The 12,367-nt window shown below is 35.3% G+C and overlaps 1 protein-coding gene across 2 annotated transcripts in view; it reads left to right on the forward strand.

The window, feature by feature from the left end:
• ZEB1 (zinc finger E-box binding homeobox 1) overlaps nucleotides 1-12,367 on the forward strand; it is a 199,024-nt gene that overhangs the window by 77,793 nt on the left and 108,864 nt on the right. The window lies entirely within an intron of this gene.

Genomic DNA, 12,367 nt, shown 5'->3' on the forward strand with positions numbered 1-12,367 from the left:
ATCAGAGGACCTGTTTTATATTGGAATTGATGAAGCTGCTTACTATAGCTTACTTCAGACCCAGTGTCCTTAAGGAGTGGGTAGTTTTCTCTCTTTTATGTTGCATTTTGTACCTGGTGTGAGCTCAGTAGTTGTTGTGTACTTATGATTTCTTAATTCCTAAGATGATTTATACGGTAATCACTTACAGCTTTTTTAGTGGTTCTTTTTAACCTGTTGTTGACCAAGACATTACATTTGATCATAATTTCTCTCTCATATGGTTTGATTGTATTATTGCTAAAAAGATTTAATATATTTGTAAAATTGATTTGTGTTTCTTATGAGCTTCACTTAAACTATTCATTTGGTCTAGAGATACTATATAAGTAAAAAAATACGTGAAATTTGGACAGTTTTATTTCAAATACCTTCTGATACGTTTTGAAGACCTATTAAGCCACTGGTTCTTTTTTTTTAATATGAAATTTATTGTCAAATTGGTTTCCATACAACACCCAGTCCTCATCCCAACAGGTGCCCTCCTCAATGCCCATCACCCACTTTCCCCTCCCTCCCACTCCCCATCAACCCTCAGTTTATTCTCAGTTTTTAAGAGTCTCTTAAGCCACTGGTTCTTAAGCTGAATCAGAATCATGTAGAGGACTTGTTTAAACAAAGATTGGTAGACCCTTTTCCCATTGTTTCTGATTTAGCAGGTCTGGGCAGGAGCCCCAGAATTTCCAAGAAATTTCTAACAAGTTCCCAGATGGAGCTGATGTTGTTATTCCAGGGACCATAATTTGTGAACCACTACATTTAATAACTAGGTAGCTTTATTTGACCCCCCCTCCAACCAATTAAAAATTAGTAATGTTTGAATTGCATGCATTAAAGGTAATATTGTGACTCTTTTTCACTGGGTTCTAGCATAGAGGCAAAAAATGACCTTGTTCCAGGCAGTTGGAACTAACTTCTATTTAAACTCAGAAATCACTCCTTTCTTTAGAGAAGAATTATTTGTGTAAAATTCGATGACTTTCCCTCCTATGTCTTGAATTTAAAAATAGAAATATTTGAGACAAATATGAAAAAAAATTTCAAAAATAAGAGACTTGATACTACTAATCTGCTAGCTAGACCTGACAAAATAATAGAAACAAAATCTTACAGAATCTTGTTCACACTACCTCCTTTAAAAGATATCTGATATTGTGGGTATGCAAGATGGTTTATTAAATATATCACTTATATTTTATATTTAGCTTTTATAAACTTTATTTAAATGTTTCAAAAATACCTTAAAAGTAGGTATTTCTTAACATCTACATATAAAACATGATGTTAATAATATGGTAAAACTGTCATGTTTTTGCAGAAACCTTATTTTTTGAAATAATAACACCTTTTAAAATTTAAAAATAAAACACCCGTAGAGAAAATATGAAAGGCACATTGCTGCTGAAAATTCAACATAATTTGTAAATGGATAAGCTGTGTGTTGACTATGAACAGACCGGCCTATATTTATTAAATTTTTGCTTAAGTTATAAAAGATTCACTGTATTATCTTTCTGGACATATAAAAGTAAATCATACTCTTTTTAAGAGCAGGAACAATGTGTTTGAAATAAATTAATGTATGATTGCAATTATATTTGAAGACTGTATCTTAAAATCAATCATTGCTTCTCTGATTGCTAGATATCCTTTTCTACAACCTTTTTGTTTTTTACTCTTCCTAAAGTTTGTTTCATTATAGTGATTCTCCTTCTTGTTTCAAAAAGAATAAATAAATGATTATTTGTTAATAAAAAATTCAAGCTTCTGCCTATCTGCCTTTGTACATTTTTTACTTACCCATGTATATACAGCACTTACCTGTACAAGCAAGTATTCATTTACTAAAAAGTTGCCCACTTTGTAGCCTTGAAGTCATGTTCAAAAATCTTCTTAACTGATGATAGGGTAAAAGCCAAACGCATACCTCCTACTTGAGAGAATTTTTTATCTTTGTTAAAAAAAACACACACACAACATATTTGGTATATTTAAGTTTACTTCTCACTTTCATGTGTTAGTCTGCACTTTGCGTTTGTATAGTTTTCTAGCAAGTTGATCCTTTTGTGGGTTTAGTATATAGTGTTCTTATCCTATAAGGACTAGGTTACAATTAAAATAATTCAAAGACCATTGAGAGGTATTGTGCTAAACTAAGGACCTTGCCTTTTATCACACTCAGATGCGTCTCTCCTTTTATTATTTCAATTTGAAGATAGTGGCATTATCAGAGAGGGTTATGTGGTCTCTGCCAGTAAGCTGTGTAGTGGCTAAGAGGTGAAGGCAAATGTGGCTGACTTTAGAGGAACTAAGTCTCCAACAAAAGAGTGGGTGAGGGTGTGAAACAAAGTCAAGGCCACAGGGAAAAGGGCAGGATAGCTTCATTGGCATGTGATTTGGGTAGTCACACAGGACTTCAGTTTAATGCTTTGCTATTACCATCTTTACATTTTTAATAATTTGCAAACAGGGGTCCTCCCTACATTTTCATTTCTCACTGGATCCAAATGATATAACTGTGCAGACAATAAACGACAGAGGAGAAAAGGAAGCAGAGATTTCTTCTGTCTCCTTGGTTCTTTATTCCTTTTCCCAGTATAGCCAGAGTGGGAATTATTTTTAAAGTATGACTTATAGACCATGAAATATTGTGGAATATTAGCCTAATTTGAAAGTGATTTTGTATGTATGCACGTATGTATTCACTTACCAAAGGATTAGGTAAGGGGAAATAGGAGTTTATTAAAATTTTTTATAAAAATATCAAAGAGGGGCACCTGGGTGGCTCAGTAGGTTAAGCGTCCAACTCATGATCTCAGCTCAAGTCTTGATCTTAGGGTCATGAGTTCAAGCCCCACATTGGGCTCCACACTGGGTGTGAAGCCTACTTAAAAAAAATATATATGTGTGTGTGTGTGTGTGTGTGTGTGTATACACATACCTGCACACACCTACATATATATATAGGTGTGTGTGTGTGTGTGTATGTATGTATATGTGTGTGCAGGTTTGTGTATATCCAAGATATAATATAACTTCTAATAGAGACTTTATCAAGTAAATATATAGCATATATAGTTTGAGACATAAAAACAGTTGGAAGTACAGGATTCTATTCCTGAATTAACCTACTACATGTTTATGCAAACCACAGTAGTGTTTTCTTCACCCGTAGAGCCTGATGCTTTATATTCAGTATAGTACTGAATTTATTATTTGGTCATTATGCCCCCCTAATATTGTTATTATATCTAACATGGTAATTGTTTCTTTACAATAACTGTGAAGGTTATTTTTAAAAAATTTTGGAAATTAAAATTTAGAAATTCAAAATCCCAAACAGATTTTAAGGAGTTTTTAAGGAGGCCTGTTGATTTCTTTCTTTTATTCAATGGTTACATATACTCATTTATTGTTTCTATCACACCAAGACTCTTTTACCAGATCTCCTCCTTGCTTAGGTACCTTAATATCATTTGGTGCATAACAAAGCTAAAACAAAGCCAAACTTTTTTTTACATTCTTTCACTTAAGAAAGAGTTCTTTTATTCTAATAAACTGTGAAAAAAATGGTTGGGGGAAGGGATTGCCTAAATTTAATTCTACTTCACAGATCTCATCCAAAAGTCATTATATTTAAATCACATGATCTAGAATGAGACTCTACCCTTTTAGGAGTAAAACTGTGAAAAAGATAGGAGTGTGGAGATATAACAACACCACTGGTTTCTTGGCTAATTTAGTGAAAGTTTGTGCCCACTTTTATAAATTACCTAGCAATATAATAGGGATTGAACATTTTAAAACTAGAGAAGGGCGGAATACCAAAATTTCCATTATAAGATGACTACTGTGAAATTTCTGCTTTAAAATGGAAAAATTAGTTTCTTTAAGACACTTTCTTATATAAATTTAAGGATTCCTTGTCCTCAGTCGGAAATATTTTAACCTCCTGTATTTGTAAAGTATTTCGGAAGAGAGCTATCAGGAAGCACCAGGCTAAAGGTTTAAGCTGGAGTACCGTCAGCCTAGCAAGGGTATTGAAATTCTTCTATCTCCTGGAAGTATAACAGAGAATGCCAAAGCCAGCTGACTTACCCTATAGTTTCTCCTGTTGCAAGAGGACATTTTTAGAGAGTCATATAGTTAATATTTTTTAATAGCCATAGAGTCTAAGTTATGGATAAGAATGGTTTTTATTTCATATTTTTAAGAGAGATGCAAGCATGCAAGGAGGGAAGGGGCAGAGAGAGAGAAGGAGAGAGAGAATCCCAAGCAGGCTCCATGTGCCCAGCACAGAGCCCTGATGTGGGACTCCATCTTACCATCATAAGATCATAACCTGAGTCATAATCAAGAGTCAGTCGATTAACTGAGCCACAAGGATGCCCCTATTTCATTTATTTTTATCCAGAATTATAACATTGCATGGAACATAAACTATATTAGAAGCATTAGTTCTGCATCTAGTTTTGCATGACATTATGTAAGGTAATAACCATAAAAAATGAAGTTAAATATAATGTCTACTTATCAGAAGCCTAAAATATACAATGTCAACACAGCCCCTTAGAAGACATGTAAGCAACTGAACAAATAGCATGAGGCAAAGAATATATTGATAACGTGGTAAATGCTTTTTGGACTTCACAGATAATAAATCCTTGTTTCTTCTGAAATAGTCTAGCAAAAAAAAATGCATCTTTTTCTTTAGCCTAAAAAAGCTTTACACAAGAGGTAGCATTTTCGTTATGTGGATGATGGGAGAAATTACTTTTGACAAGCTGCAGTTTAAAAAAGGAAGGGAATGTGTGGTGCTAGATACAGAGTTAGGGAAGCCCTGACTTTAGGAATCAGAGGCTATAGTCTTGGGGGTGGTGTAGAAATAGAAAAACCTATTGGGCAAAAGGACTGAACATATTTATCCGAAGAAAGGAGAAAGGGACAAACAAGCATGAGGATAAAGCTGATGCAGAGTGAAGCCGGTGTGCTCAGTTGTTCACTGATAGGCATTTCAGTGGGCTTTTTTCTAGAATAAAGTTTGAAGGCGAAGAAATCTGGTCTCTTATTAAGGCTACCTATAAAACTTCTGATTCTATTCTACTTCTGGTTCGTATCTTTAAAATTGAGATTTGGTGGGGTGCCTCAGTGGTTCAGTCACTTAAGCCTTTGACTCTTGGCTTTGGTTCAGGTCATAATCTCACGGTTCATGGGTTGAGCTCCACACCTGGCAGTGTGGAGCCTGCTTGGGATTCTCTCTCTGTCCCCCTCTCTCTGCCCCTCCCCAGCTGGTTCATTCACTCCTTCTTTCAAAGCAAATAAAATAAACTTTAAAAGTTTTTAAAGAAAATTTAAAAATTAAAAAAAAATAAATGAGATTTGGTTACATTTAATTTTGTAGATCGAACATTTTCACAATTTTATGGCAATTAAAATAAACTTGATGTTCATAAACATAAAAAGATAAAATATCTTCTTCCCTGTGCCAGTGTGTGTTTCCAGCTGTCCCTAAAACAGCTCTTTTGGTTGTCTGCTGTTGCATGAAAGCTGGTCCATTGCCACATGCTCACCCCCTGAAATCTCCTGACAAAGCCCTACCCCCTCCCAAACTGCCTTTTGTGGCCGTCATTTTTATTTTCTCTTTTCTCTGCCTTTCCATCCTAGATGTAATTTTTTTCAAGTGCATAATATCTCTGTGTCTCAGTTTTTTGAGATGTAACCTGGGGCTAATAAATTTTATCGCCACTTGCAAAATTACATGAGTCAATATTTGAAAGCACCCAGCGTAGTGCATGGCACATAACAGTTGAGCTTTAGTACAACAAATGTTACTTGTTTTTCTCCTCTTCCCAACTGGTAATAATAACTCTACTGGAAGGGTAATACAGTAATTCAGGGAAAAATTTTTCATGAACTGTGGTGTTTGCCCAAATTTTGGTTTGTATTTATACAGTGCATTATGTATAAATTTGTTCTCATTAGATAGGGCTATTGAGTGTTTCTACATTAGTTGTTTTGTTGTCTTAAAAGGTTAATTGGGGCATAACCAAATATAGCATGGTCTTGCAAACAACTCATAAAATCATAATTATTTTAAAATAAGCTTGAAAATTAGAGGGGTTGCCGTATGAGACACATTTTACGTAGTTCTCAGTTTAGTTATGAAATTACTTGCTTCTCAAACTAAGGCAACCTCTCTCATTCCTTATCTCTATCAGTAACTATGTGATTTGAGAGGTTGTGACTTAATGTTTTCACATTGCTACCTATAATAACTCATTTTAGATCATCTAATCATGATATCCTTGACATGTGTGGTGTTGTATCAGACACTTCATACTGTGTATACCAGGCCTTTACCTGTCATAACTATCTCCCTTCTGTGTTTCAAGACACCCCAGCAAAGTAAAATTCAGTCCTCGCTTGATATAAATAGTAGCATTGTTGACTGGATCTTTGGATATATTAAATAAGGAACACCACCAAAAGAATGATAGAAGCATTGTTCATACTTTGCGATGTTTAACCGTTCTTGAAAGATTGAAACTGACACTTAACATTGAGTGGATGAACTTTATTCAAACAATAGTGTTGAGAAACAGGAATCCTAGGTTTCACCCAATCCAAGTGTTTAATCAGTTATATATTGTTTTTCATTCAAAATCATTTTACTACCCGCTTTGTCTACCTCCATCATCCTTATTTTACAAAGACCTTTGACCTGGTAGGCATTGCTGATAGTGAAATGCAATGTCCTGAAGTCTATCTATGTTTCCAATATAATTAACTGTTCAAAAGGGTGAACAAGATGTCTGTGAAAAAAATAGTATAGTCCTATAAAAACAGATTTGTTTTGATTTTGCTCACTTAATTCTAGAAATCTAAATGTCAAAAATTCTTAACTACTGGCATGATACATGTGTATAAAACAAATTACATTTCTGAGAAGTAATGCTAATAATGTTTCTATACATTGTATAAGTTAAGCAAGGATAACTTAATAATACTGACTGCTGTTGTTGCTGCTACTACTAATACTGGTATATCTGTACCACTGCTAGTAGAGACAAAGGACTATCTCATCATCCCCCAGGGAGGGAGTAGTCATTATGGGTGGTAGCATTACGTCTCTTTTAAATGTCTTCTTGTGTATTGTTAATATTTCTCCTGTACTTAAAACTTTTTTTTAATTAAAAAAACGCATCCTGTCTTTTTGGACTTGCTTGTATCATCAGTTATTTTCCATTTACATAATTCATGTCTGACATTAACAGAGCCGTTTACGATTTACTCGGTACCTCGACATACTTTGGCAATTTTGTAAGTACAGTTTGAGTGATTCTTAGTATAGAAAGGTGAAAAGTACATTTGAACGTAAAACCTGTATTTGAGATATTTGTTGCCTTTTTTCCCTCCTGAAAGATAATTTAAAAACACAATTGATTGGTTATTTTGTTGCAGAACCCTTTATAAATCATTATTAGCAATAAATGTTCATTTCTCTTCAACTGTGAACAGTAACAAAAAAGTTATTCAGAATTATTCAGTGTTTTAAGAGCCACCCAAGTTGACACTCAAAAATTTAAGAGTGCTTCAGAATATGAGATATCTAATTGTTAATCAGCGCTGGAATTATTTCTACAAATCTTAGAAGTAAATGCTAATGTCTTACTGGTTTTCTACTCTACCTAATTGCTGGTATAAAAATGTGTTGAAATGTTTGAAATTAAATCCTCTGCTATAGTTTATGTCCTATGCAGAAGTGTGATTATCTGAGGAGTTTTTTTCCCCTCAGATTTTAAATATGAAGTATTGTTCACTGTTAACACATAGTTATAAAACAAAACGCATAGTTATAAAGACTACCTTGACTAAATACTCTTGTTTTTGATTGGCTGTAATTTAATATTTAATATATTTGGGGGAGGGGAGACAAATTTAGTTTTTAAGTATATTTATAAGTGATGTCTTAATATCTATCTTTTTGTGATGTAGACTTCTAAGCTGAAATTGGTATAATTAAATATGTTGAGCATTTTGATTTTTATATTTCACTACTATAATACAAAACGAAATAACCTATGCTATCACATGCAACCTAGCCGCTAGCCTCCATTGCCCAGCTACCACTGTCAGTCTGGGTTTCCCCTGCCATGCATGCACTAGTTGTCAACCCCCACAGCTGCACGTTTAAACACTCTGCTGTCACTGCCCCCACATAAGTGCTTAGAGGCCACCACCATGTGTATGCCCCCCTATGGCTGCATTCAGTTCCTGCCACCAACCTAGATCCACTACTGAATGCGTTCTGAGAGATGACCCCCACAGGAGAACAACTGCACACAGCTGGCCTTGTCCTTACTGCCCATGCATGCCTGTAGCTAGCCCCCACCACCACACACATACTCAGAACCAGCCTAAGGACACTCACCCTTGGACCTGGAGGCATTGCTGAGGACCCCACCAGCCCTCTCAGCCACTGCTAAACCCCTCAGTTGTTGCTACCCAGGACCATGCAGAGAATGATGTCATGGACCCTAGTTGCTATGCCACTGGGTCCCTCCTGACACCTGGAGCTGCTGTCCACTCCTGCACTTGGTGCTCCATGAATAACAAGACCTGGTGCATCAGTGTACTTACACACACCCTTTAAATGTCACCCACACACCTCCCCTCAGCTCCACCCTACAGGTGAAGGTCATTCCTTACGGAAGCCAGCTTCTAAAATCTGGAAGACATGACTACTTGTTCACATGCACAGACATCAGTGCAAGGAAACAGGGAACACCAAAAATCAGGAAACCATGGCACCAGCAAACAAACACAGTAAACTTCCAATAACCTACCCCCAAATAAATGGAAATCCATAAATTGCCTAAGAAAGAATTCAAAATAACTGTTCTAAAGATGCTCTGCGAGCCACAAGTGAAAACAGATAAGTAAACAATTTACTGAAATCAGGCAAATAACACAAAAACAAAAAGAGAAGTTCGACAAGGTAAGTATTAAAAAAAGAAATTCTGGAGCTCAAACATGCAATGCCAGGACTGGAAATACAGTGTAGAGTTTCAGCAACAGACTTGATCAAGCAGAAGAAAGAATGAATTTAAAGACAGGTCATTTTGAATTGTCTAGTCAGAGGAAAAGAAAGAATGAAAAAGAATGAAAAAAAGCCTACATAATTTATCAAACACTATTAAATGAATCAGTATTATGGGAGACTTGGAAGGAGAAGAGACAGAGAAAGGTGAAGAGCTTATTTAAAGAAATAATGACAGAACTTTCCAAATCTGGGGAGGGAAATAGATATCCAGACTCATGGAGCCCATAGGACCCCAAATAGATTGAACATAAAGAGGTCTACACCAAGAAACACTAGACTTAAACTCAAAAGTCAAAGACAAAGGGAGACTTTTGAGAGGAGCAAGAAAAAGTGACCCGTCAAATACAAGGGAGCCCCCATATGACTGTCAGTGGATTTCTTTTTTTTTATCATTTTTTTTAATGTTTATTTTTGAGAGAGACAAGAGTGTGACTGGGGGAGGGGCAGAGAGAGAGGGAGACACAGAATCTGAAGCAGGCTCCAGGCTCTGAGCTGTCAGCACAGAGCTCGACACAGGGCTTGAACCCCTGAACCGCAAGATCATGACCTAAGCTGAAGTCAGACACTTAACCAAATGAGCCACCCAGGTGCCCCTCAATGAATTTGTTAATAAAAACCTTACAGGCCAGGAAAGAGTGGGATGTTATAATTCAAAGTACTAAAAGACAAACTTCCAATCAAGGGTGTTGTACCCAGCAAAGTTTTAAAGTAAAGAGGAAATAAAGTCTTTTCCATACAAATAAAAACTGAAGACAGTTTATCACCCCTGGGCCTACTTTGCAAGAAATCCTTAAGGGAGTTCTTCAGGGGGAATTGGAACATGCTAATCAGCAATATTAAAATGTATTAAAGTATAAGTTTCACTAGGAAAGGTAAATATATAGGCAAATGCAGAATAACATAACACTCCAATGATGGTGTGCAAATTATCTGTAACTAATATAGTTTTTGTATGCAGTTGAACTTAAATTGTTATCAAATTAAAATAGATAGTCATAAATAAAAGAAGCTTTATATGAACCTCATGGTAACCACAAAGGAAAAACTTATGGTAGGTGGGTAAAAGAGAAAGGAATCAAACCAAATCACTACAGAAAAAAATATAAAAGACGACAGAAGGAAGGGAATAAAAGTAACTGCAAAACAGAAAAACATTAACAAAATGGAGATAGTCAAGTCTTTATCAATAATTATTTGAAGTATAAATGAATTAAATTCCCCAATGAAAAGAGAGTGACTGACTGAATTTTTTTAAAAGAAAGAAAAATTTAAAAACTAAATCTGGTGATAAGCTGACTACAAGATACTCACTTTAGGTATAAAAACACATAGGCTGAAAGTAAAGGAACAGAAAAGGATATTCTATGTAAACAGTAACCTAAAACACACCAGGGTTGGCAATATGTATATCAGACAAAACAGACTGTAAGTCAGAAATTTTCACTAGAGGCAAAGAAGGTCATTATATAATGATAAAGGGAAGGTATAGCAGATAGGTACACATCCAACATCAGAACCCCTAAATATATAAAAACAGATATTGACAGATCTGAAGGGAAAAATTGATAGCAATAGAATAATAGTAGAGGACTTCAGTATTGCACTTTCAATAATGAAAGAATATCCAGGCAGAAAATCAATAAGGAACAACTGACTAAAACAACACTATAGCCCAAATGAATCTAACAGACATACACAAAACTTTCCACCAAATAGTAGCAGAATATACATTCTTCTCAAGTGCTCAAGGAACATTCTCCAGGATAGATCACATGTTAGGTACAAAACACATCTTAACAAATTAAAGAAAAATGAAATCATATCTTCTCAGACACACAGTGGAATGAATCTAGAAGTCAATAACAGAAAACAGAAAAATTCACAATTAGAAACTGAACATACTCTTGAATAACCATTGAGTGAAAGAAAAAATATAAAGGGAATTTTAAAGCTAACTTGAGACAAAAAAAGAAAGTGAAAATACAATTTAACAAAACCTGGGATGCAACAAAAGCAATACTAAGAGGGAAGTTTATAGCAAAAAATGCCCACGATTAAAAAAGAAGAAAGATCCCAAACAACCTATCATTACATACAACTCAAGGAACTAAAGAAAAAACTGCACCCAAAATTAGCAAAGGAATGAAATAAATATTAGAGCAGAAATGGAGAATAGAAAAACACTACAATTTCAGCAAAACTGGGGCGCCTGGGTTACTCAGTAGGTTGAACATCCAACACTTGATTTCAGCTCAGGTCATGATCCCAGGATCCTAGAATTGAGTCTGCTTTGGGCTCTGCCCTGAGCTGGAGCCTGCTTAAGACTCTCTCTCTCTCTGCCCCTTTCCCCAAATCGTGCTCACTCTCTCCTGAAAAAAGAATCAACAAAACTAAGAATTGGTTTTTTGAAAAGATAAACAAAGTTGACACACCTTTCGTTTAGGAGAGAGAAGACTCAAACTCAAAAGTGAAAGAGGAGACATTACAGCAAATGACACAGAAACAGAAAGGATCATAAGAGCCCATTAAGACAATTACATGACAACCTAGAATAAATCAATAAATTCCTAAAGACTACAGCCTACCAAGACTGAATCAAGAAGAAATGGAAAGTCTGCCTAGACCTATAACAAAGAGATTAAATAAGTAATAAAAAACCTTTCCACAAACACAGGCCCAGGACCAGATGGCTTCATTGGGGGAATTCTAACAGACATTCAAAGATGAACTAATATCAATCCTTCTTCAGCTCTTCCAAAAAAATAAAGTAGATGGAATACTTTTAAACTCATTTTGAGAGTAACTTTACCCTTATTCCAAAGCCAAAGACAACACAAGAAAAGAAAACTGCAGGTTAATATCTCTGATGAACATAGATGCAAAAATCCTCAATAAAATACTAGTAGCAACCTGTTAAAAGGATCATACAGCATAACCAAGTGGGATTTACCCTTAGGATGCAAGGATGATTCAACCTATGAAAATCAATCAGTGTAGTACGCTACATTAATAGAATGGAAGTCAGAAAAACCACGTGATAATCTCAATAGATGTAGAGAAAGCATTCATACCTTTTTTATAAATGTCTCAACAAAATAGACACAAAAGGAACATACTTAAATACGATAAAGACCACATATGAGAACTACACATCTGACATCATAATCAGAAAAAATTGGGAAGCTTTTTACTCTAAGATTCAGAAGAAGGTAAGGATGCCCTCTC

This window comes from Lynx rufus, unplaced genomic scaffold (genome assembly GCF_022079265.1).
Source record: "Lynx rufus isolate CCGP_SWC_20201006 ecotype Redwood Valley unplaced genomic scaffold, mLynRuf1.p SCAF_7, whole genome shotgun sequence".
Lineage (NCBI taxonomy): Eukaryota > Metazoa > Chordata > Mammalia > Carnivora > Felidae > Lynx > Lynx rufus.